At 49.4% G+C, this 22,022-nt stretch overlaps 2 long non-coding RNA genes across 2 annotated transcripts in view; one reads left to right on the top strand and one right to left on the bottom strand.

The window, feature by feature from the left end:
- LOC109314442 overlaps nucleotides 1-10,396 on the top strand; it is a 43,678-nt gene extending 33,282 nt beyond the window's left edge. Inside the window, exon 5 of the long non-coding RNA XR_002102289.1 lies at nucleotides 8,987-10,396. This is a non-coding gene — a long non-coding RNA (uncharacterized LOC109314442). The remainder of the gene's footprint in view (nucleotides 1-8,986) is intronic.
- A 9,720-nt stretch (nucleotides 10,397-20,116) lies between these two features.
- LOC109314546 lies at nucleotides 20,117-21,363 on the bottom strand. The gene is made up of 2 exons (XR_002102308.1): nucleotides 21,322-21,363; nucleotides 20,117-20,465 (listed from the first exon to the last, which is right to left on the bottom strand). It is a non-coding gene; the product is annotated as an uncharacterized LOC109314546 (long non-coding RNA).
- Between the last annotated feature and the right edge of the window lie 659 nt (nucleotides 21,364-22,022).

The raw sequence follows: 22,022 nt of genomic DNA, 5'->3' as shown, positions 1-22,022 counted from the left end.
GGGCGAAGGGGCTGCGGGCCGCGGCCGGGCCAGCGCGGGCACCAGGGACCCGGCGGCGCGCCCTGCCTCCCCGCGGGGGCGCCACGGACCTGCTCGTCGGGGCGCCAGGGCCTCGTTAGGTGCGGTGTGCGCTCTGTGTGTGTGTGTGTGTGCGTGCGTGCTCACGCACTACTCCAGGGTGTGTGTGGTGCGGTGCAGTGCCTGCTTGTGGTACAACCTTCAGTGTGCGTGTGTCTCTGTGGCACGGTGTGTGCATACGCACGCGTGCTACAGTGCGTCTATGCACAGTGACTCACCAGTGCGGCATAATCACCACAGACGTGCCAAGGCCGGTGCACGTGTGCGCTGTACGACACGCACACACGCTGTACCGTGCTTGCGTCGGCGCGTCTGGTACAGGCCGTGTGTGTGCTACAGTGTGCAGCGTGCGTATGTATGTATAGAAAACTCGCTTATTCATTTTCCCTTTCATCCTTATGTAAGGGTGAAGGGGCCAGTTTTCAAGATGAAGGACTCGGGAGTGGGGAAAGCCCAGGCAGGTCTGGGAGGACCGCCGTGGCTGGTGTGTGGGGTGGCAGGTGCGGGATGCTGCAGGGACATCGAGTCGCAGCAGAGGTGGAAGTGGAGGGCAGGGTGGGGACATTCGGGGGCTCTCAGCAGCTGCCCCAGGTTCCAGTGGGACCTTCGGGTGGCGAGTGCTTTTGCCGACCCCGTTGTGTTAGGCTCCCTTGTCAGGTACCCAAGTTTGAAAACGGTGGCCAAAGTGACTCGTCTTTCAGGCCCCAGTAAATGGGTGGCCAACTTGGGGTGGGGACCCAGGAGTCCTGACCCTCTAAACACTAGTGGCTGGCAAGAGGGAAGGTAGTCGCAAACCACCAACTTGAGGGCAAAACAGTGCCATTATGAAGATGTGTGCCAGAACCAGCTCTGATGCCTGGGAGGGAGAAGCACAAAGCTAGAACTGAAAAGATGAAGGACCTCATTGAACCTGAAGTGCCTCATTAAGTGCGGTGCAGCATGTGTGCGCGCAGTGGCAGATTTTTCAAGAGATGCATCCAGGGCTCAAACTGGGAAGAGATGGGAGGATAAGAGGAAACACAGTTCCCCTTGTAAAGACACGGAAGTGGAGTATCGTATATGCGTATCTATCTATCTATCTAGTTAGATATAGATATAGGGATATATATCCATATATCTATCTCTCTTTATATATCAATATATAGATAGCTATATAAAGGGAAGGAGAATTTAATTATTTTATGCTTACTGAGAAGTCAGTGATGTGTGCCATCCATTTAAAAACCGTCTGGCGCTGCGGAGCTGTGTGCTTCCAAGAGAGGAGAGTTAGCTCATGTCCCTGGCTCTTGCTGCTGAGTTACCTGTGATTGCTCCATGCCTCACTTTCCCTGTCTGCAAGATACAGATGATAACTGTATTGGCGCATATCTGCCTTTGAGCCAGTAGAAGTCAATAGGCTGAATGCTGATGAAAGAGCTAGGCACTGGAGGTGTGTGGGTATAGCCAAAGAAAAGGCATTTGAACATTCAATTAAATAGTCAACATAAAAATGCGTTTATGTGGCTCCCCCATGCGAGGGACTGCTTGTCTGTGATGGAGCTCCGTAGGCATGCTTTACCCCCCCAAACTCATAGGGTCGTTATTGGGTAGCCACGTGCTTTGAGAAATTGAGACCTTCAGGTGATGGCTGCTACAGAAGGGCAAAGGATTGTCATTATGGGTCAACAGCTCACTGAGAAGAAGGAGAGAAGGGTGTACTCGGTGCTGCCAGGCTGGGAGGAGAGTGGCTGCAGAGCCCCTGTCAGCGATGCTGTGCTTTTAGATATGTGAAAATGGGAAATGCACTGTTTTTTCTAAGGGTCTCAGCCACGCGCTTTGTTTAATTTATCTTCCTGTCCGGTGCTACACTGATAGCATTCAGCCTTGTAGGCGCTGCTTCTCTGTTGTTATTCAGATTATTCTGGCACGGTTTGAGCAAAGGATGCAGGACGCATTTCCAGGGGCTCGTTGGAAAAGGGTGTGTGACCGGACCACCCACCCAATCATGGTTTTAACCTGTCCCTTTCAGCATGCTGGAGTCCACCTGTGTGTCAGCTGTTGAATCTGGGCAATAGGCTGCTGGGGGAACTGCCTGCCGTTTTTAAGTTCACAGAAATTTCACAAACCAGGCCCCACTTCAGCCTTCTGCTGACTCTCCGTCTTGGCTTCACCAGTGATTTTTAACTGCTTCTGCAGTTTCCTGCTCCCCCTCTTTCCTAGTGAGAGCTAGTGTCCAGCCAGTGGTCACAGCCAGGGATGTGGCTAGGGACTTGGAAGTGGGGAAATGGTGGGGAAAGCTGTGGATCCTCGGAGAAGCAGCGTGGAGGCAATATTTTGACAAGCCACCCTGCTGGCTTGCTGCCAGCTTATTTTATAGAAAGCCCAGCTTTGGCAGGTGTTGGTGGCAGGAAAACAAATTCTCAGTGGATCTGTGATGAGAGAGTTGTCTCGGGTAGAATGGGAAAGGAACGATAAATGTCTTGAAATTGAGCAATGGCAGAGTGAGCACATCCTCCTCGGAGCACTCGGGAACTGGCCTTTATCGCTCCAAGTCATGAGACAACTGGAGGAGTAGGTGGAAGGGCAAGGAGAGCTCTTCCAAGTGTCCCCTCATTTCTTCTCCCTGCTCTTCCATCTCTCCGTGGTGAAGAATGGGCACCCTGGAGCTTCTGCCATGTTTCACCCCGGGTCCTGCTCATACTGCTGGACCTGCCTCTGTGACGGGACGACTTAGAGCCCTGCATCCAGAAAGCCCCACGCTGTTTAACTGAAATTGAATCTCAGGCCCTATCCCACCTTTGTTTTCTGGATCTGTCTGCACACCTGGGGCCTTCTACCTCCCCAGTTATGAGCTGCTTCCAGTTCTGGTTGCCATCTTTTGCATCCTGAGAGGCTGGATGGAGTTCATAGTATAGTCCACAGCCCCTTCTAAAAGCGTGTTGCCGAGGCTGGGATTTAGGGAAGATTTGGAGTGGTGACATCAGGCTGGGAGGACGAGGGCTCGGGTATGTCTGTGTCCAGCGGCCGTAAGCATGTACACATTGTAACTTGAGTTTTTTCACTACCCATTCTGCTAAGTCTCCGGTCAGTGCTGCCCTTCCACAGACCAGTTGAGTTGTTATGGAGGACCACACGGTGTTTCTTTCCCATGGATGTGTACCTGTGCTCCCTCCACACCACGCCTGGTCCTGGCTTGCTTTGAAACCTTTTGGTTTTTTTCAAGAAGTGATAAAGTGTGCAGCTATTTTGCTTACCTTCCTTTTTTTGAAGAATCCCCGTTCCTCATAGCTGCAGGCTCGCTGCTGCTTTAGCTGCTCCTGGGTAAACATTTTCAGCCTTCACTCCCTATTTTCATGGGTGTGGTTCAGCAGCAGGGAGGTTTCTAATAGAGTTTTTCCCTGATGTAGCTGTGGGTGGCCTGGGGTTTTGTGGGTGTGTAAACAATACTTCAGCTGGATAGCAAGCGGAGGGACGTTCTCCAGCATGTTGGTTTCCCAAATGGCTGAACTGGATGGGAACATGCGTCTCTGCACTTCTGTTCTATACCAATGGTAGGAGAAGTTGCTTGTAAATATTCTGCTGGAAAAAGATGGCTTTCATTTCACGAGAAGGCAGCCAAATGAAAATGGAGCCCTGGTAATGTCCCTGCAACAAAATCCTGAGAAGTTACAGTGGGCATTTGGAGCACAGTGTCTACCCTGGACATGGTGGATGTTACTGTGTCAAAATTAGCCTCAGCTTGAAATGATCAATGACTCGCCAGTGTGGCATAATCACCAGAGACGTGCCGAGCACTTCATTATCAATCACTCCTGAATTGATATGGTGCCCTTCTATGTGTGCTACTCCTGCTCAACCCTCCCCCCCCGTTATAAATCCTCCCAGAATGGAGGAACATGTGTTGCTTGTAACATATAGATGTACACAGGGGTGCCTTAAGCACGTCATACTGTTCTGTTATTGATAGATGCCATTGAGCCTCCGTAGGGCTGCTTACGCGTAGTCATAATGGTAAGTGAATGCATTCTGTAAAACAGAGTATAATTATTGGTGATATCCTTCCTGCGGCTCCACAGAGGTCTGGCGCGCACGTGCCCTTTGTAACATGCACCTGATTAGAAGCCAGCCATTCCTCATCTCCCACGAGCAGCCTTGTCCAGCAGGTATTTGGCATTCCAAGAATGTGGCCTGGAAAACATCTGGGGGAGAGGATTTGGGGCTTGAGCAATGCAAGTTGCTCATGAAGTGTGCAAGGAAACGGCCAGATCAGTCTAAGGATGGTGGTTCTTAGCTTCAGTGGGGAGTGAGCCCCAACTCCCTCCAGACTTCTTGTTGCTGCTCTTCTCCCTGCAGCGTACGAGCTGCCCTGCCACTTGTAAGCAAGGCTCCAGATGCCAGAGGTGCCTCTTCACCTACTGCACCTTTCCCAGAGAGACCTTCTGCCTGTATCAGCACCTCCCTTGAACATGAATAGGTGCCAAACCAAAGGTTTTTGGGTCACAGCCAAAAGGGGGGGCACTGAGAGGGGCTGGCTGGGAGGCGGCAGATACCGAGATGTTTTGGCGTGGAATGTGAGAGGCGCTGCGTATAATGAAACTACGGCAAAGCGATCTGCCTGGCCCGTGCAGCTCTCGCAGAAATGAGCAGACGCCTGCAGACGGAACCTTTGGTATCTCTAAATAAATCATGATGCGTAGCATATTCCATCTATAGCTCTCCAAGTGCTTTTACAGATGGAGCAACCGAGGCATTTTTGGCCTCTCTCACCCTCCTATTCTATCTCCTCTCCTGGAAGTCTGGAAGAGAGAGCCCCCACATTTCCTCAGCTGCGTCCAGGGTCTCAAACCTCCTTATCCCCAATCAGAGGACATGGATGCCTTGAGCCAGACCCACAATATAGCTGAGGGATGCATATGCACAGAAGTTGTGCATGCCAGTGCTGTGCTCCTACTCTTTGACGAAGGTGCAGGTACCCTCTTCCTCCCCTCGCCTTGCTGCCGCACCTCAAACGTACACAGGCGGCAGGATAGTTCGTCGAGCCACACGCACACGACTGTCTTGCTAGTCTTCCAGATGGATATCTGACAGAAGCTGGCAGGGTGGTGGAAGCCTGTCATTTCAGTGCTCCAAGTGTTGTCAACCAACGGCGCTTTCATTAGAAATGTAGCTGGCGGATAGCAGAGTACCTGCCTATTTCAATAGGCAGTTGCATGCACGCAAACACAAAACAGGGCGCACACCTGCTAGTATTGAGGTGAGGGGGTGGGGGAAGTGGTACAAAGTGGGTCTGTGTAATTAAAGGCAGAATAACCACCTTCGCTGCTTCTCTCCTGCAGCATAAAATAAGACCGAGACGGAGGGGTTGGCTCCTGGCGATCTAGCAGTGGCAGCATGAAAAATGAAGAAGAGAGCGATAAGAAACTAATAATTTATGTTCCAAGCACAGACTCACACCAGTGTAGAGGGAAATTTGTGCCAATAACTCCTACTAACTCAGAAAGGCACGCAATCTTTTATTGCACAAATTATTAACGACCAGAAAATAAATGACTCTGTAATCAGATCGGTGCTGCCGGCACTTTTCGTTTCTTCTTTTATTTGTATAAATTCTGAAGCCAGTCCGCCCCTGAAGCTTAGGCAAGGGGAACTTTTATTGGCCTGCTGCCCTGCTTGACAACAGAACAAATTAAACAACAATGAAGCAGGAACATCCTGGTATCTCCTGGCCTATCGGAGATGGGTTTGTTCAGCAAACATTTGCTGGCCCCTTGATTGAGCGCTGCTCGGTGCACCTGTGCTGGGTTCCTGCAGGAACCCGGAGTCGGAAGCCTGTTTTACATCAACTGAAGTAGCTGCGCCACAACATTGTGATCCTCGAAGCAAAATTGCGGAGGAGGTTTTTCCACCATCTTGTTTTCTGCCCCATTCCTTGTTCAGACCCCGTTATTCCAACTGCGTGGGCATCCTTGGGTACGCGTTGCCCAACATAAGCTCCTGGTCATTATTTTGTTTTACCGCCCAGCTGGAGGAGGCACAAACGGGGTCCTGGGAAACCTCGAGTCTTGATTTGTTGGGTTCATCTGAGAACCACCCAAATGGAAATGAGGCCTGACACCGGCAGACGACTGAATCCCTTGAACTTTCCCTGAACCACTATCCTCCCATTGTGACCGTGGAGCAAGGATAAACTGGACAGGAAGCCGACGTAGTGAAAGGGAAGAGGAAAATGAATGACTTTTTTGAGGGTTTGTTCACACGGCTGCAAATGCCCTCCTGTTGTGTGCGGTTTTGTTGCGAGCTACGTGCAGATCTGAAACTGGATTAGCTTTAGGAAGTTGGGTTTGCTGCCCAAGCAAGACAGGAGGCCATGTTTGGGCTTAATGGTGCTGAAAGCCCAGGACTATTCTGGTGGGATCTCTGCCCTGAAAAGGAGGAAGTCCTACTTTATCCAGTGAAACCTCCACTCTCTTGAATGCAACTGAACTGATGCTCATGTTTCTTTGTTTAGTTTGTCTAGTGAGGGAGACCTGGAGATTGATGATGGGTTCTTTCTTTGTGTTTTCAAAACTAATACAAGGACCCTTGTAAATAGGCATTTTGGAAGTAATTGTCACCTGCAGTTACTTGGCTAGACTGCTGAGAGATGCAGTCTGCTGCAGTGAGGACAGGGGGCTGGATTTGATGGTCTTCTGAGGTCCCTTCCAGCCCTAATGTCTGTGAAATCTATGAAGGGGATATAAATGCCTAGACAGATCCAATAGGCCTATTCCAGCTCTTCATTCTTTGTACCATGGCATGCCTGGGGATCTCACGGACGTGCTATACCAACATATTGTAAGTGTAAGTGACTCCTCCCTACCCCGTACTAGTGCTAAGTTCCTGCAGTTCAGTGTTTTTCAGGGCGTAAAGATTCCTACTGTAAGTGAACCTCGATCATTGTTAGGAAACCAAGATGAGCTAGAACTGGAGTTATGGAAGCAAACAGCTGCGAGGCCCAGAGTAGTTTTGGATCCATATCTGAACTTCCATGTTGGAACCTACTGCTGTAACGTGCTGAACCTAATACCTGGATTTGGACCCTCCTAACTGTAAGGAGTTTTAATTGGGATCCGGTGTTTGTGAGGGTCCCTGTCTCCCTAATGGGCTGGTATGATCCCGAAGCCTTGTATTGTAAACGCTGATGCTTTTTGGATACGGATCTGTATCTAAGTATTGGAGCCGTTCTTTATAAAAAGGAGTGGGGAAGGGGGTTTCCTCTGTCTCAGATGACACAGAGTGCTAGAGAAGCTTTGTGAAACCCCATGTTAAAGGCTGATGGGAGGTTTCTACAATGCACAGAGCCCCTTGCTTAATGGGAATTTCACTCTTTGAGGAAAAACGGCTGTTCTGTGTTTAATCCCGTGAGTTTTGCTTGCTGGGGGGAGTCCTGCCTGACCAGACTTTGATTACTGCAAGATTTAGGTATTCCCGTTTTTCTTGCCCCCCCTTCCATTTATGCTGTCTGAACCATTTGATAATAAAAAGAAGGGTTTCTCTTGTTAATTCAACCCATTTATTATCACCGTCACCATCTCCCTGATGGCTTCATCCGAATAGGGGAGGAGGGGGAGAGACTCTTTCTGTCTGTCTCGCTTTCTTTTTTTTTTTTTTTTTTATTGGCAAGGGGGTGTTTGTGAAGGAGACCACAGCAAGGCTGCAATAATGAATAATGTGTAGATTGTTCCCAGGGACTGCAAGTGTTTTATTAAGGCAGGTTTTCTTAGACTGAATGCCCAATCACCACAGAACCATGAAACTCAAATTGCCTTACAGCTCTCTCATGAACATACTTTTAATCTCATTGACCTGTCGTTATACTACAACACATAAATTCAGATTTGGAGATCTTATGTCCAATCATAAATTGGGCTGGCAGACTTCCGATCAACAGAATAAAACTGTCTCCTGTGAGGTGGGTTTTTTATTCGCCAGCGCTGTTCCAGCAGACGGAGCGGAGGTACAGTCAGCTTTTCTTAATAAACTGTCATTAAAAAAAAAGTGGGGGGAAGAGAAACGCAGCAGTGAAATTCATGGAAGAGGAAAGGGAAAAAATAAGGTGACGTTTAAATAACATTAATGTTGGACATAAACTTACAGGACATTGGAAATTCTGTATTAAGGGGTCTTAGCTCCTGCCACCACGGAGAATGGTGGAAAAATGAGAGCACTGGGGCGCGGTGGCCTTAGGTGGGGAGCGTCGGCCATGACTTCGTGTCTTCTGTGGGCCGCTTGTCCGCCAGCTTTATGGAGGCTAGTTCCCTGCCATTCTTCTAAGTCCTTTTCTTCTTCTTTAAGTAGTGATTTAAAGCAACTAGGCAGGGAAATAAAATATTTGTATGTCCAGATCTCTGTCTGTCAGATAGCGTTTGGGTGGGGAAGAATGGGGGATTTCTTTGGGTTGGGGTGTTGGATAAGAGGGAAAGCTTTCTCAGCTTAGTTTTTGACATTGGTTTGGGCCATTGCATTGAATCCCTTGCATAAAGACAAGTGCCCCTGGTCAAAGAAGTTCCTGCAAAGTACTGAGCATCTTTAACTGTGCTTAAGGATACTCTGCAACTTTGGTTTCACGAAGGCCATTCCCTAGGACAGCTGTGTGGATGGGCTGAGGGGTGACAGCTGGTAGAACTGAATCCCAGCAGGGACTTTTTCCTTTGCGGATCATGGTGGAAGAAAGTCCCCTGGATGAGTTGTAGCTGCTAGCATTATCTGTGGTCACTGGATATTTATGATGATGTGATAGTTCCAGTTGCAGCTTTGCACGGATAATAATAGCACAGTTGCAGCTGTGCTATTGGATACAACCTCCCTAATTAATGCACAAAACCCACATACGGTATTTAATTTGGTGCTCTTGCAATATGCTGACCTGAGCTCTTCTCTTTCCCTCCAGAACAGGTCTAGCAACAGGCCGTGCAAGCTTCCTCACGCGCTGCCCCACCACTGTGCCCCTAGGCCTCGCCTGCCGTGACTGACGCCAGGGGGGTAAGTCAGTCTCACTGCTCATGCTACTCTTGGGCTGTCTTCTGAGAATGCAACCTGAGTTGGTAAATATGATGGTTTTCATGGTGTGGAAAGTAAGCTGCTGTGACACAGGCTTTTGGTTGATAACAGGTAGTCTCTGACAACCAAGACATACTTTGCTACACATGTCATTGCCTTGGGGGCCTGTTACCACAGATAGGAGGAGAGGACATGCTATGCAAAGTGTGCCTGCCTTCCCAATTAAATGGAAAATGCTATGCTTAAAACCAGTCAGAAGTTTATTAGATGGATAGTGCTGAACTAGGGGCTCTGCACCTGCCTGTTCTGGTGCTACTAATGGTCTATTGGATAGGGGCAAATCTTGCACCTATCTTAACATCGGGCTCTGTACCCAGAGCAGGTCGAGCAGTAAATATAGGCACCTCCACTTTTGTGGAATAACACCATTGCCTCACTTGGGTTAGCGATAGCGTGAGATGCTCGATGTGAGTAAGAGGGTCAGAATCTAGCCCTAGGTGAAATGTTGAAATTATAGAAGGACAGAAATGTAAACCTCCCTTTGAAATGAAAAGCAAACACTCCTCCTGCCCCCCCACCCATTGCTCCCCCGGCACCCCTAAATGTTTGCTGGGTAGAACTGGTTTGGTTTACTGACTCAGAGCTGTGCACCGGGGGTATTATGTGGAAGGCTGCTAGTGCTTAGTCCTTTCACTGTATCTATGTATGTAACATTGGTGCTGGGAAGAGAGAGCTCTGGAGAGGTTGGGTAGGACACCCACGACAGACAGCTTTGGAATAACTTCTCTCCCATGCTGCCCACCGGCTTAGCTATGTTGTGAAGAAGAGGGGTGAGCTGTCAGGTTGAGAGGACGTCGAGTCTCCTGGCTCAGAACCCGGGGCAAGGCAGCCGGGAGGGTTCCCAGCTCGGCCTGTGATTTTAGGCAAGCCACAAATGCTCTGGGTCTCATTTGGGCCATTAGCACTTCTCTAGCCCTCCAGGTGATCATGAACTTTGCTGCTCGAAAAGCACTACGAGGCATGTGGATGAAGGCAGCCAGAAAAAAGGAGAGGGATGAGTGGACCTAAAGATCACGCCTTGTCCAGGGGGCCCGTAACTTCATAGGAGAAGATAATATAGAAGCAAAACCAGCTGGCTCTTGTGAGATTTTTCTGGGTCTTTTGATCCTCACTTCTGGGTGTTACCACAAGAGGATTCAATTAAGTCTGAATTTGTTATTGGCACGTCATTATTAATGCACATCAGGCATGTGCCCCTCATTTGTGCTGTACCCCGGGACAGACAGTCGATACAGGCTGGTGGCTAGCTCTGACGGGGACCACGCTGACGGGTGATGTGTGACAGTGCACGACAGCTTTGGACCCAGAAGCAATGAGCAGCAAGCCGGCACCATCCTGAGACCCTCGCACCCTTGCTGGCTGTGGGCTGAGGGCGTCTTAGGATTCAGGCTTGCTGACTCCTGCCATTTAACGAGAAGCGTTTGAGGGAAAGAGTGGCACTTGGGGCTCACTCCTTCAGGAGTTTCTGCACCTACGGCAGTTACTTGAAGGGCTCCTCTCTCCGGGTGCTGGGGATAGACGGGCTTCTAAAATATACAGCCAATTATACAGCAGAAGTTATTAGATTTTTATTCTGGTGCAAGTTAGGTGGTGGGGGTGGGGAAGAAGGAGTGAACTCCGGAAAGAAAGCCATAGCAACTGAAATGTAAGTGTGAGGATTAGAAGTCCCCATAAATATACCTGACTCTGCCATCACTGTTAATTAAATGCAAGTCATGAAACACGGGCACGGAGTGTGTCAGTGACAGGGTGCTGCGTTCAGAGACGGGAAGGAAGAGAAAGTGGGGGAGAAGTCACTACGCCGCCCTGGGCAGAGGCGCAGGGAGGGTGAAAGCCCCATGGGTAACTCGGTGTGAGCCCCTTGCAGCCAGGCAGAGGGATGGGCCATCCCATCAGCTCTTAATGCTTTCTCTTCCATCCTCTTGTCTTCATGGGTTTCGCTGCCAATTATGCAGTGCTTCTTATGTTGCTGCTTTTCCTCCCCCCAGCCCACCCTGTTTCACTGAGGTGAAAGGAGAGCAGAGCAAGGGTGGATGCAGAGGCTCTGTTGCAAGAGGAGAATGGGACATGTCTCCTGTGAACTCTGCCCTGTCCTGCAGCCTGCCTTGGGACTCGGCTCCCATGTTCTTCTGTTCCTTCTCCCCTCACCATGGTTTGCCATCCTTTGGCTCCCGTAAGCCCCCAGATTTGTGTGGCCCAGAGGGCTCAGACACCAGGATGAGGCAATGCGTTAATTGAATCATTCTGTAAATTGCTTCCTCATTTGCTCCCCCTCCAGCTTCTCCAAGCGCTTGCTGTTCCCGTCCCTGGTAATCTCCCCGGCATGTACTCCATCAGCACTCCTGTGGGGCTTCTCTACGTAGGATATAAAGCCCGTAGATCAGCACTATCCATCTAATATCTTCTGACTGGTTTTAATCATAGCATTTTCCATTTAATTGGGAAGGCAGGCACACTTTGCATATTAATACTGTGCAGCCTGCACCTCCTCAGCATTAAAAGCCTAGACGACTGGGATGCTCTGCTCAGCAGCTTATGAAGCTGCAGGACAATCTCTCAGTGGCTGTCCAAGCAGAGGGTGCTCCTGGCAGGGCTGGTTTGCATCTCCTATGGGTTCCAGATCTGTGCAAAGCGATGAGAAACGCCATTTGTAGGGCCCTGTCTTTCAGTAAATGTGCAGTCATAGCACTGTCTGTGTGTCCATTGTTTCTTTGAGATCATAACACTGTGGTCTCCTTGTCCATTCAGGGCAGAGCTATGAGAATAGTAACAGTTGCCAAAGTCCTTAGTGGACTTCAGGGCAGGGTCAGTACTCAGCTTGGGGGTAGGGCTTTTGCTTTTTCTTCTGCCCAGCTAAGTTACCAGAGCCTTCCTGCCTGTCCTCCTCTTGAGAAAGCTCTACTCACTGCACCACAATGGCACAGGGTGGGTGTGGGGGGTGTCCGTAGTGAGAAGGGCAGTCTGTTCAGCAAGCAGCTTTCTTCTCAGTCTCCTGGTTCCCCATTAGCCAGGCAAGTAACTTGCTTGTGTTCACTATCACTGAAGAGGACCCATGACAGTTCTGAACAAATTAAGGCGGCAGGCTAACCTCCATCCTCGGGCTTGGATGCCCCATTTATTGAAACAGGCTGTAGAAATAGCTGATCACTCTGCTCTAACAACACCTGTCGCACTTTACAGAACTATGTCCTGTCTTCTGTGGAAATGGCAGTCATCATTCCAGAGCCTGGTTATCTCTAAGCTGGCTGCGTATCTGTGTCCTGATCACTGTGGTGTCTTTAGACACACCCACACACTTTTTTGCTTAAAAGCACAATTCCACTGTGCGTTCACTATCTTTCATTCTGTTCTGTTTTGACGGTTAATGATTTTGGATGGCACTGCTGGTTGGGATAGTCCACTAATTTGCAGACAGTTGTTGCATCCACATTTTGCAACTTCCTCCTGGGATTTGTCTCTGAATTCCACCTTTGGGGGAGAGGAGATATAAAACGATGATTTGCTTCTGAACTTTTGGTTGTGAAGGCAAGGAAGAGAGAATGCTGTGCAGAATTGGGGCAGGGCATGGGCCACCTGCTTCAGGTACTAGTTATACTGATTTGCTAATGACCCTCAGTCCTGATATGCAGGATGTCCTGCTTTTTCTGCCCTGGGCCCTGCAATAGCTAACCCACTGCCCCTTGGAAACCAGAGTTATGGTCTTTTTTGAGCAGATGTCACATGCCAGAGAGTGCTACACTTTGGGGAAGCTGATAAAAACCTGGGAGGGAAGGACCAGATTTGTTTTCACCAGAGACTTATAACCAGCTTTGAATCTAGCGCATCAACCCAGGGCAACACCTTTGGCTCCAGCTCAAGGGTGATGGAGTGGGACTAACAGGAAGGAACAGGTGGTGATTTCCTAGCAGGTTACAGTATCTGGTACTGCTAAGTCAGCTCTGCACAGCTAGTAGGTCTAGCTGTAGACTGACACAGATACCACAGGAGCCGAAACCCCATGAAACGTCAGAGGTGTGGAGCAATGATGCGTCACACTGTTGCATTTTGGATGCTAAAAATCTCAGTGCAGGTATTCAAGCCAGGTCCTTCTATGCAGCGCTGTTTGCCAAGGCCCCTTGGCATCTAATTGTGTGCAGTAAAATGGTCTCTGGCTTGTTCTGGAGCATGGCTCTTAAGCCAATAGGTGCCTAATGTGAGATTTTTAAAAGGACCTAAGTGACTTAGGAGCCCATAATAGGGCACTGGTCTGGGGGCATACAGGAGAAAGCAAAGAGAAAAGGAGATGCAGGAGTAGGACTTATAAGGGGCTCTCTGTACCAGCTTGGCAGGAAGTTTGGTAGGAGATACCTACAGGGATAGAGGTTTTGTCAGAAAGAGGCTTTCAGAGAGGACCTACAGAGGCTGTGAGAGATGCGTTTTGAGTTGAGTTGCTTTTAATCTGTTTTCCTAGATAAGGAAAGGGACTAAAACTCTGCCTGTGTTGGGAGCTTTATACTGCGTAGTGGCTGGGGAACTTAACGGAGCTGCCGTTCCACTTTCAGAAGTGACTTAGACGCCTAGGAGTCTAAACCCTTACCCAGCGCCTGGGGCTTAGGCTCTGAGGTCACATAGGCATTTTGGGTAACGTTGCTTCCAAGGGCCAGAGATAGAAACTTTCCTGGGAATAAGCCTGAGACTAATAGCGTGGCCACATCCCAGGACTGGCTAGGCTAGAAATCTGAAGCTTTCAAGTGAAGCAACCAAGCCTGATTCCCAAAAACTTGGGGGGGTGGGAGTTGGCTGCATGCATCTCACCAGCAGCAGGCAGAGTGTACACACACCGCGCCTTCGACACTGAAAAGCATCTGTTTGAAGCACCGCAGTGGAAACAAGAGAATAATGTTCCTGGCACTCGATGCCAGCCAGGGATACAGAATGGAGGATGAATGTGAGCGGTGGCTGCTTTTTCAGAGGCTCTGGTTTGCGCTGCCTCTTTCCAAGACCTGGTAGATTTTTTGGAGTGTCTGGGCTAATTAACATTGACCCACAGCGGGGAGCCTCCCACAGAGCTTTAGAGCATTCTCCGATGAATAGCGGTAGCTGCAGGGATCTTGTATATTAAGTGTCTTCGGAGCACATTGACAGGGGGGAGGACGAGTGTGAAAGAGCAGGGCCTGGGGTATCGGGGCATCTGCATGCTTTCCCCATTTCTGCCACTGTATTGTTCTGTGGCCTTAGGCAATTCACTTAGTGTTTCTGTTCCTCATTTTATCCATCCAGAAGACATGCATAATCATATTCCCCATCCTCCCTCACTGGAGTATTGTGAGTCTTAATTAAAAAGGGCTTATGCATTAATTAGAGCGCTTTGGAGGAAAATCATGGTAAAAGTGCAAAGTTTATTGCTTTTAAGGTGGGGGACAAATAAAGATATATTGTTGACGTTTTTCCAGATAAGTGGCTGCGATCCTGTGGGGCTATGGACTCCTCTGAAAGAACATGTGGAAGTGATGCTCATGCCAGAGGTGTTAGAGCCCAGTGGGGGCTGCTGCTTTGGGACAGGCTACCAATTGCTGTAGCTGCATAAAAGTAGACCGCAGCATGCATGTGTCCCTAGCAGGCTGCTACTGTTGGAAGCCCAACCCTGGGAGGAGCTGTACTAGAGGCAACAGATCTTTTAGCTTTTGTTCTTGACTTTCCCCTGTGCACCCTTTGTGGACACCAGGAATCCAATGTCTTCTCCTTTGCAAAGAGTTTATAGTGGGGAACAGAAAAAGAATGAAGACGACTGGGGTACAGGGAGTCAACTAGCAGCTTCCCACAATGAACCAATGAAAAGGCCACCGAAAAGGTTAGAGCGGGTTGAGCATTCACAGCTCTGCTTTGAGTCTTGATCCCTCATCTGACCGGGCTGCTGAAAAACAGGTCTCCCTCACGTGTTTACCCCTTTCCAACATTGGGTGTGGCGTATATATACTATTGCAAAGATCTGTAGGGGACGTACATATGGGAAGACCCTGAGGAGCCAGCTGTTAATGCACTTATGTCTCCAGCACCCATATTCCTAATCAGATGTGTGCACACTCCCACTTGTTCTCTCCAGCCCTGGATCTATGTTCTTTTTATTATCCTGGCAGGAGACGAGCTTCATTAGGGGAGTGGAGCCACTAACAAGGATGGGGAATGGCAACAACAAAAGGATAGAACGATATGAAGTTATGTCAAAAAAACAACACAAGAAAAACAGCTGACATTAGAAACAGTGAACATTAAAAATTCAAAACAGGTTGGGGGGGAGGAACAGAGAGACAGAGAAACAAATAAAAACAGAGCCTTGAAACTAATAAATCCTGGGATTTGGGGAGTGCATCAAACTTGGCATGCTATTAAAACCAGTCTTATTTCTAATATTATCATTATTAACGGAATAGTAAATATATTTCCTCTTGGATTTCAGGGCAGATTACCTGCAATTTAAATACACATTTGGTAGCTGGATAAACTAACTACTCTACCCTGCTACTGACATTCTTGCCAAGTTCCCTATAACTGGGAAATCTAAGGCGCTGTGTTGCTGAATTATAATTGTGTAGTTCAGCCTATGAATCATTTTGTATCCTAATTAGTGGCCCTGGCATATATATGTAGATAGAATACACTAGCCCACCCAGCTACCCGCAGTTATTCAGGTAAGTTGGCCATCCAGCTACCCATGGGTTACTGGGTAGCCAAGCTGCCCATGGCAAATCAGCTGAGCTAACTGGTTAGTTCACAGAAAATTGGTAAGATAACTGGTTAAGGAGCTAGGAATTCAGAACCTCGGTGTAGGCGAGGGGTGGGATATCATAGCTGTTTTGGGGGGTGCTGTCTACACTGTTAATGACAGCTTGCCTTCTAAGCCTGATCTCAGCTTCTACCCCTGATTCGAGGCTCTTTCTGGATGCTGCCTTACATATATTTATATTTCCCTGCTCAGGGGTGTGTGAATCAACAAACACTTCCATACACAGGAGTGTTAGTGCCTGGATCCAGTCTCCAGCGGGGGGCTGTCTGCATCACAACCCCTGGCACTGCAGTTAGTACTACTCGGCCCCTTTACCAGCAGTCTTGTCAGAGAGCCCAAGGTCTGGTGGGGTTGATTGATGGTGTGAACTCCCCTCTGCCCCTAGCGGTGTTGGGGGAAAGCTTGTCCTGCTGCCATCTGACTTGTTCTTATTTGGTGGCTTATGCAGACCCTGGTCTCCTTTGCTATTACCCTGGCACATTTTACCTGCACAAAACTCATGTTAAAATTGCAGTACCTGCCTCCAAGCCCATGGCAGCACTGGAACCTCTTCCACATGGAGGCGAAACAAGCACCGCGAGCTCCAGTGGTGCTGTTTTCCCCTGCTCACAGGGTGTGTTGGCAGACGCCAACAGGTGTGGCCCGGTGTCTTGGCTGTGCGTGGCACGGAAACTTCAGCGTTCTCGTCTCGTGTCAGACTTCTCCTACATTTTACGAGGCTTGTCCGTGCTTCTTCAATTACAGACTTTTCGAGACTTTTGCCAAACTAGTTCTACCCACCCCAGGTTTGCAGTGCTGCTTTAAAGGAAGCACAGTGGAAAAAAACCTTGAGACGTAATGCATAGTTCCTGGGCATGTCAGGGGCTGGGCTGGGCATGAGGGCAAAGGATTCCCCTTTTCTGAGAAGCTGTCTGGCTTTGTTACTTTTCATGCTGAGGTGGTGGGTGTGATAAAAGAGCAGAAAAATCCCGAGCACATAAACTCTTGTCTTGCCAGATAGTAGATCATCAGCACAGTCCTCTCCCACACTTAGACAGCTCCAGATTAAAAAGGACCCATAGAACAAAGGCGATAAAAAGAGGAACCTGCTCCTTTAACACTTTGAGCTTTATTGCTTTAGAAGTGGTAGCTGCAGAGCCATGTTTAATAAATCCTGGGATTTGGGGAGTGCATCTAACTCTGCATGCTATCAACTGCCTAATACTACTGTCCTTCTGCCTGTCTGTTTACCCTTCTGTCTGTCTCTAACTCTTTCATATAGTACTGACAATGTACTAGGTACTTCAGATATGCGGGGTGAGAAGGTCTCTGCAGGAAAACAAGAATGAATTTATCTATCTATCGCACCTGCACCCCCTCTTCCATTCCTGTCCCTAATATATGAATGCATTGTATGTAACCAAGAGAGGAGCGTTATGCTGCTGGACTCTAAATTTTTCTTATCCCTTGTGGTCCTGTGCAGCAAATACCATGGGGGGGGGGAGGTTGTTTTCCAACTCTTGCCTCTCTCTTCTCCAACTTTCCTGTCTCATGGGCAAAGGAGTGGAACTTCAGAAATATCCAGGCAACATCTTTCAAAGTTTCCCTTTTGCCAAGAGCCCTGAAAACCCAGCAAAGTGCAGTAGCTGGAAATCTCATGCAGCTTGAGTTAAGTCTGGGGCCTTCCAGAGGTCTGTCTGTACCCTGACAGCAAAGCAGTGCAGCCGCCGATGGTCCCTGCTGGCATGTTCCCTAGAGGGGATCAGCTTTTATTGTTAGGCACCAGTAGCCTCTCCTGAGCACGGGCAGTGCGCCGGCTTGCTTTAGAGGTGGCAGTAGAAAGGGCTGGCTGTAACGTGGCCAGCTTAACACCTGTTCCATGATTTGTTCATACAACAAAATGCAACACAAGCCTACGGAAAGGCTTCACGTACAGACGGTCACGGTAGCTGTGGGAGCCAGGTATTTTTAAACTCTGACTGCAGTGTCAGTTCACGACCCTGAGTAGCATAATACCTGCACATGTTTTATCTTCTGTCTATGCTGCAGCAGGGCAGGGGGAGAAGGAGCCAAAGTGTTGACAATCAAACATTTTTTGGGGAAAAAAATCCACTTTGATGTACAGCACCATCGTTGTGTTTTCTCTCTCCCTCCTTTCTCTCACTTTGTATGTGTGCGTGCTCTTGCGTTCGCACTCGCTCACATGCTTTCCCCATCTCTTGCACACATTTCCTCTCTTAATATTATTCATCCTTATTACATATCATTATTCTTTATTATGATTTATATGCCATGCCACGAGTTTATGATGATTTATACCCCAGCCCCCAAAAGAGCTTACACAAGGCATTACCTGACAGAGAGACAGCACAGGGAGGGAGATGCAGCTTTCTCCCCATGCAGTGAGGCTAACTTACTCAAAGAAATAAGAAGCTCCCTCTGCTAGCTTCAGAGGGGAGTCTGAATTGACTTGTACCAGCCCTGACTTACCCTGGAATGACTAGGTCCTGGGGCCTGGCTCTCTTGCAAGGAGATGAGTAGCTGCTAGCAATGTCAATGGGAGATGCTTGTCTCTCGAGGTAGAACAGGACTGGCATGTCTCTGCCCTTTCCTGTTCTGTACCCAGCCTCCTTAAAAGAGATTAAATTAGAGATTGCCCTTACAGCAGGTCAGAGAAGAACTTTTGCAGGCTGCTGAATAGCATCAGCCCCATTTGGCTTCTGCTCGTCAAACAACTCGGCATTTTGTGCATATTTTCGTGGATCAAAACATCAGGGAGGTGGCGTTACCATTCGGGAATGTGCATTTCCATGGCAAGGTCGATCAAATTATGCATTTTAAGCCACTGGTAAAGCTTCAATATGCACCTGAAAGAAGAAATGAGTGCCGTCTGGTCATTTTTAATAAAGCCGGATCTTTGCTTTATTAAATGTGCTGCTTTGCTTAGGGACCCTGCCATGGTAAAGGGGTGCAGCATCCTTCAGGTTGCATTTCTGTTGGACTTCGTTCCCCTAGCCTGGCAACTAAAAGAAGGAATTTACCTGTCAGGGTAGGGTTGGAAGGCAGGCTCCCAGAGGGAGATCGCTTAGAGCATCCAAGTGACTTAGGAACATCCCCCACACCTGACACATGATGAGCTTTGCTCTTCAAAGCCCCAAAGGTCTTGTCTATCTTGGGGGAAATGGTGTATTATTAACATGTGAGAGCTTTCCCCTGAGAAAATGATGCAGTTACGTTTTGGAAAGCAGGGCCTTCTTTCCTGTAAGCCCATGTTTTCTTTTCCCTGGGATCCAGTCCACGTAGTGGTGTGGTCTACAAGCTGAGCTGGAGAAGGCCCAGAGTCCCCCCCAGCCCTGCATAGCTGCAATTACACATCCACCTGTGTCCTGCACTCTTCTTCCTCACTTATCCCTCCACTGCATGCACATCTTGGGCTTTTCTCTGCCTACAGGAAGTGGTAAAGAGTGTGAATTTCTCAGAGGTGGTATGTTTTTCATGGCAAAAGAGGGTCAGGGCTATACGTGTGTGTTTACATGTGTTCCAGGAAACCCGTGACAACCATTTAAAAAAAAAACCACCCCAGCAAAACAAAAAAACCCCAACCTCCACCCTTTATTGGACATGATTTAAGTGATGGTGATGTAGGAAACCCCATCTTTAGCCATCATTTCTTGTTGCCTCCATGAAAGACTTGAGCTTAAATGAGAGAGGGGGGTGCTGGACAGCCCATGAAATCCCACTGATAGAACTGACCACTGCAGCAGTTCAGGAAATGAGGATGGCAGTAGTGATCCCAGGATTAATTAAAACCTTTAAAACTACAACTAGTTTCTGTCTGGGCTGGGGGCTATAGCATGTGGTTTGCCATGGGGAAAGGGGCAGGCCGCATCCCTGCATTCACTGTATTTGTGATGAACAGACCGAACATCCCTAAATCTGTGTAGGTCGAATCTAGATCCCATGATAGCTTAATGGCAGAACTCAGTGGTGCATAAGCTCGTTCTGCATAAGCAATGAGGTTTGTGGATTGTGTGCAGGGACTATCCAGTTGTCATGTGTTGGTACAGCGCCTAGCACCGTGAGGATTGGGGCTCTACAATGCTACCTCAGTTTAGAGAAAGGTTAAGGGCAAGTGTGCGTCTAAGCACGTGAATAAGAGGCCAAGTTAGGGAGCAGCAAATATTCAATCACAATAAATAGAGACGTGCTTCCCCCCACCCCCCTTCCTGAGGAGCTAGTCAACCATCCGGCCATTTTATTTATTTATTAAATATCACCCGCGCTGGTTCAGCAGCAGGAACGCGCTGCTCTGTCTCCCGAATGATGATTGCCATCAGGCTGGAGAAATCAGTCATTTCTGGCAAGCCAAAACTGGTTGGTGAGTTAATGATGCAGGGTAAATACCGACAGTGGCCAGTGCTCTGAACATACCAGACGTGACCTCAGGGAATCATAGATTCTGAAGGGGCTGCCGCCGCCACTTCTCCATAATGCAATCGCTTCTTTATAATGGCCTCAACCTTTTTTTTTTTCCTTTATCATTATTGACCACGGAGCATCGGCAGAGCTGGAGAATAAATAGTTCCCTGATGGTTAACAACAGGCTTTCCACCAATCGGAACACAAGCTTTATTCTGTGTTATATTCTTTATAATCACACTTTATTGCACAGAGCAGAAAAGAAAAAAAACCCTTCTCCTCTCTCCTCTTACCCCTCTTTCTTTCTCTCAGTGTCCCCCAGGAAGATTGGGGAGCTGTTCCCCTGGGGAGGGTTAGAAAGGCATGGCGGGGTAGGGTAGCTACCAGTAGCATAGGTAGTTTTAAAGGATATCAGCATGTTGGGACCTACGCTCATTGGGAATTGGGCTGGTTCAAAGGCTTTTGGAAAAACCTGGCCCCCTGTTCTCCCCAGCTGCTTGAGAGGCTGGCAAGGTTGGCCAAGCTGTGTAACTTCTTGCATCTGCTGCAAGGCTAACACAGAAGATAAACTCAGCAAACTTACCCCTGCCTGGAAGAGCCAGAGCAGGGCTGAGAAAGGCCAGCAGGAAAAGTGCGTGCACTGTGGGGGAGAGCATGTGTGTAGGGGGGAGTCACCCTACAAAGAGACCTGCGTGAGAGATGGGGGAAATCCCTGCACAAGGGGCGTCTGGGGGGCCGTGGCCTCAACAAGCTCGGGCTCCCAGGTACCTGCTTGCATGGGCCAAAAATGCTGGACCCGCTCTCCTCTCTCCCTTGTCCTCATCTTGCCCCTTCCTCCACTCTTTCCTGTGCCTCGCTGCCTTGTGCTTTCCTTTGCCGCTGCATGCCCTGCTTTCACGCAGCCTGTCTTCGTCTCTCTCAAATTTCTCCCTCGTCCCCGAAAGCTTGCAAATCAAGACATTTTTTGTTTGCAAATGTCTACTTGGTTCAATAAAAGACATCACCTCTGCCACGAGTTCTGGTTCCTCTCGCCTCTTCCCTGCCAGCTGCCTGGCTCCCCTACCCCTGCCTCCCCGCCATCCTCCCTGTACTCTGGGGAGCCAGAGCCCATCCTCCTCCTCCTCAGGGCAGCTGGCTGGGGCAGAGGCGGCAGGCGCCTGGCGGGGCTGGCTGGCTCCTGTGCACCCCAGCGCCTGGGCAGCCTTGTTTGCGCATCCTTCCCCCCCTGTCTGGGGCCAGGGCTGGGGCTGGCTCCAGGGGGTGGGAGGTGATGATTTTCCAGCGGGTATTTGTCAGGTCAGAGTCTGCGCCGCCCGCCGGGCTCCGCTCCTCTCTCCCTGGGTTATTTATTACCTCTCTCCCCGGTGGCAGCGCTGCGGCTCCGGGGCTGCTGCCAGCAGCCAGTGGAGGCGGGGACCCTGCGCAGGGGGTTTCCAGAGCAGCGACCGTGCGGCTGGGAGAGCGCAGGGACAGCCTCTGCTGCCCCTTGGCCCTGGGTGCCAGGCCCAAGAGCGCACCCGAAGGGCAGCGGGGAGGCGGCGGCTTGGTCCGATGGGTCAGATGCCTGCCTGGAGCCCTTTGGGCTGCGGGAGGCAGGCATGGACCAGTCTGGCCATCCAGGGCTGTGTCTCAAGTGTGCGCCCCTCTGGCACTCTGCACCCAGCAGCACCGCCACAGCTCCCCAAAGCACAGCTCTGCTTAGGGG

This window comes from Crocodylus porosus, unplaced genomic scaffold, assembly GCF_001723895.1.
Source record: "Crocodylus porosus isolate Cpor-Errol unplaced genomic scaffold, CroPor_comp1, whole genome shotgun sequence".
Lineage (NCBI taxonomy): Eukaryota > Metazoa > Chordata > Crocodylia > Crocodylidae > Crocodylus > Crocodylus porosus.
The sequence above is the reverse complement of the archived record's forward strand: the minus strand, read 5'-3'. Positions and strand labels throughout refer to the sequence as shown.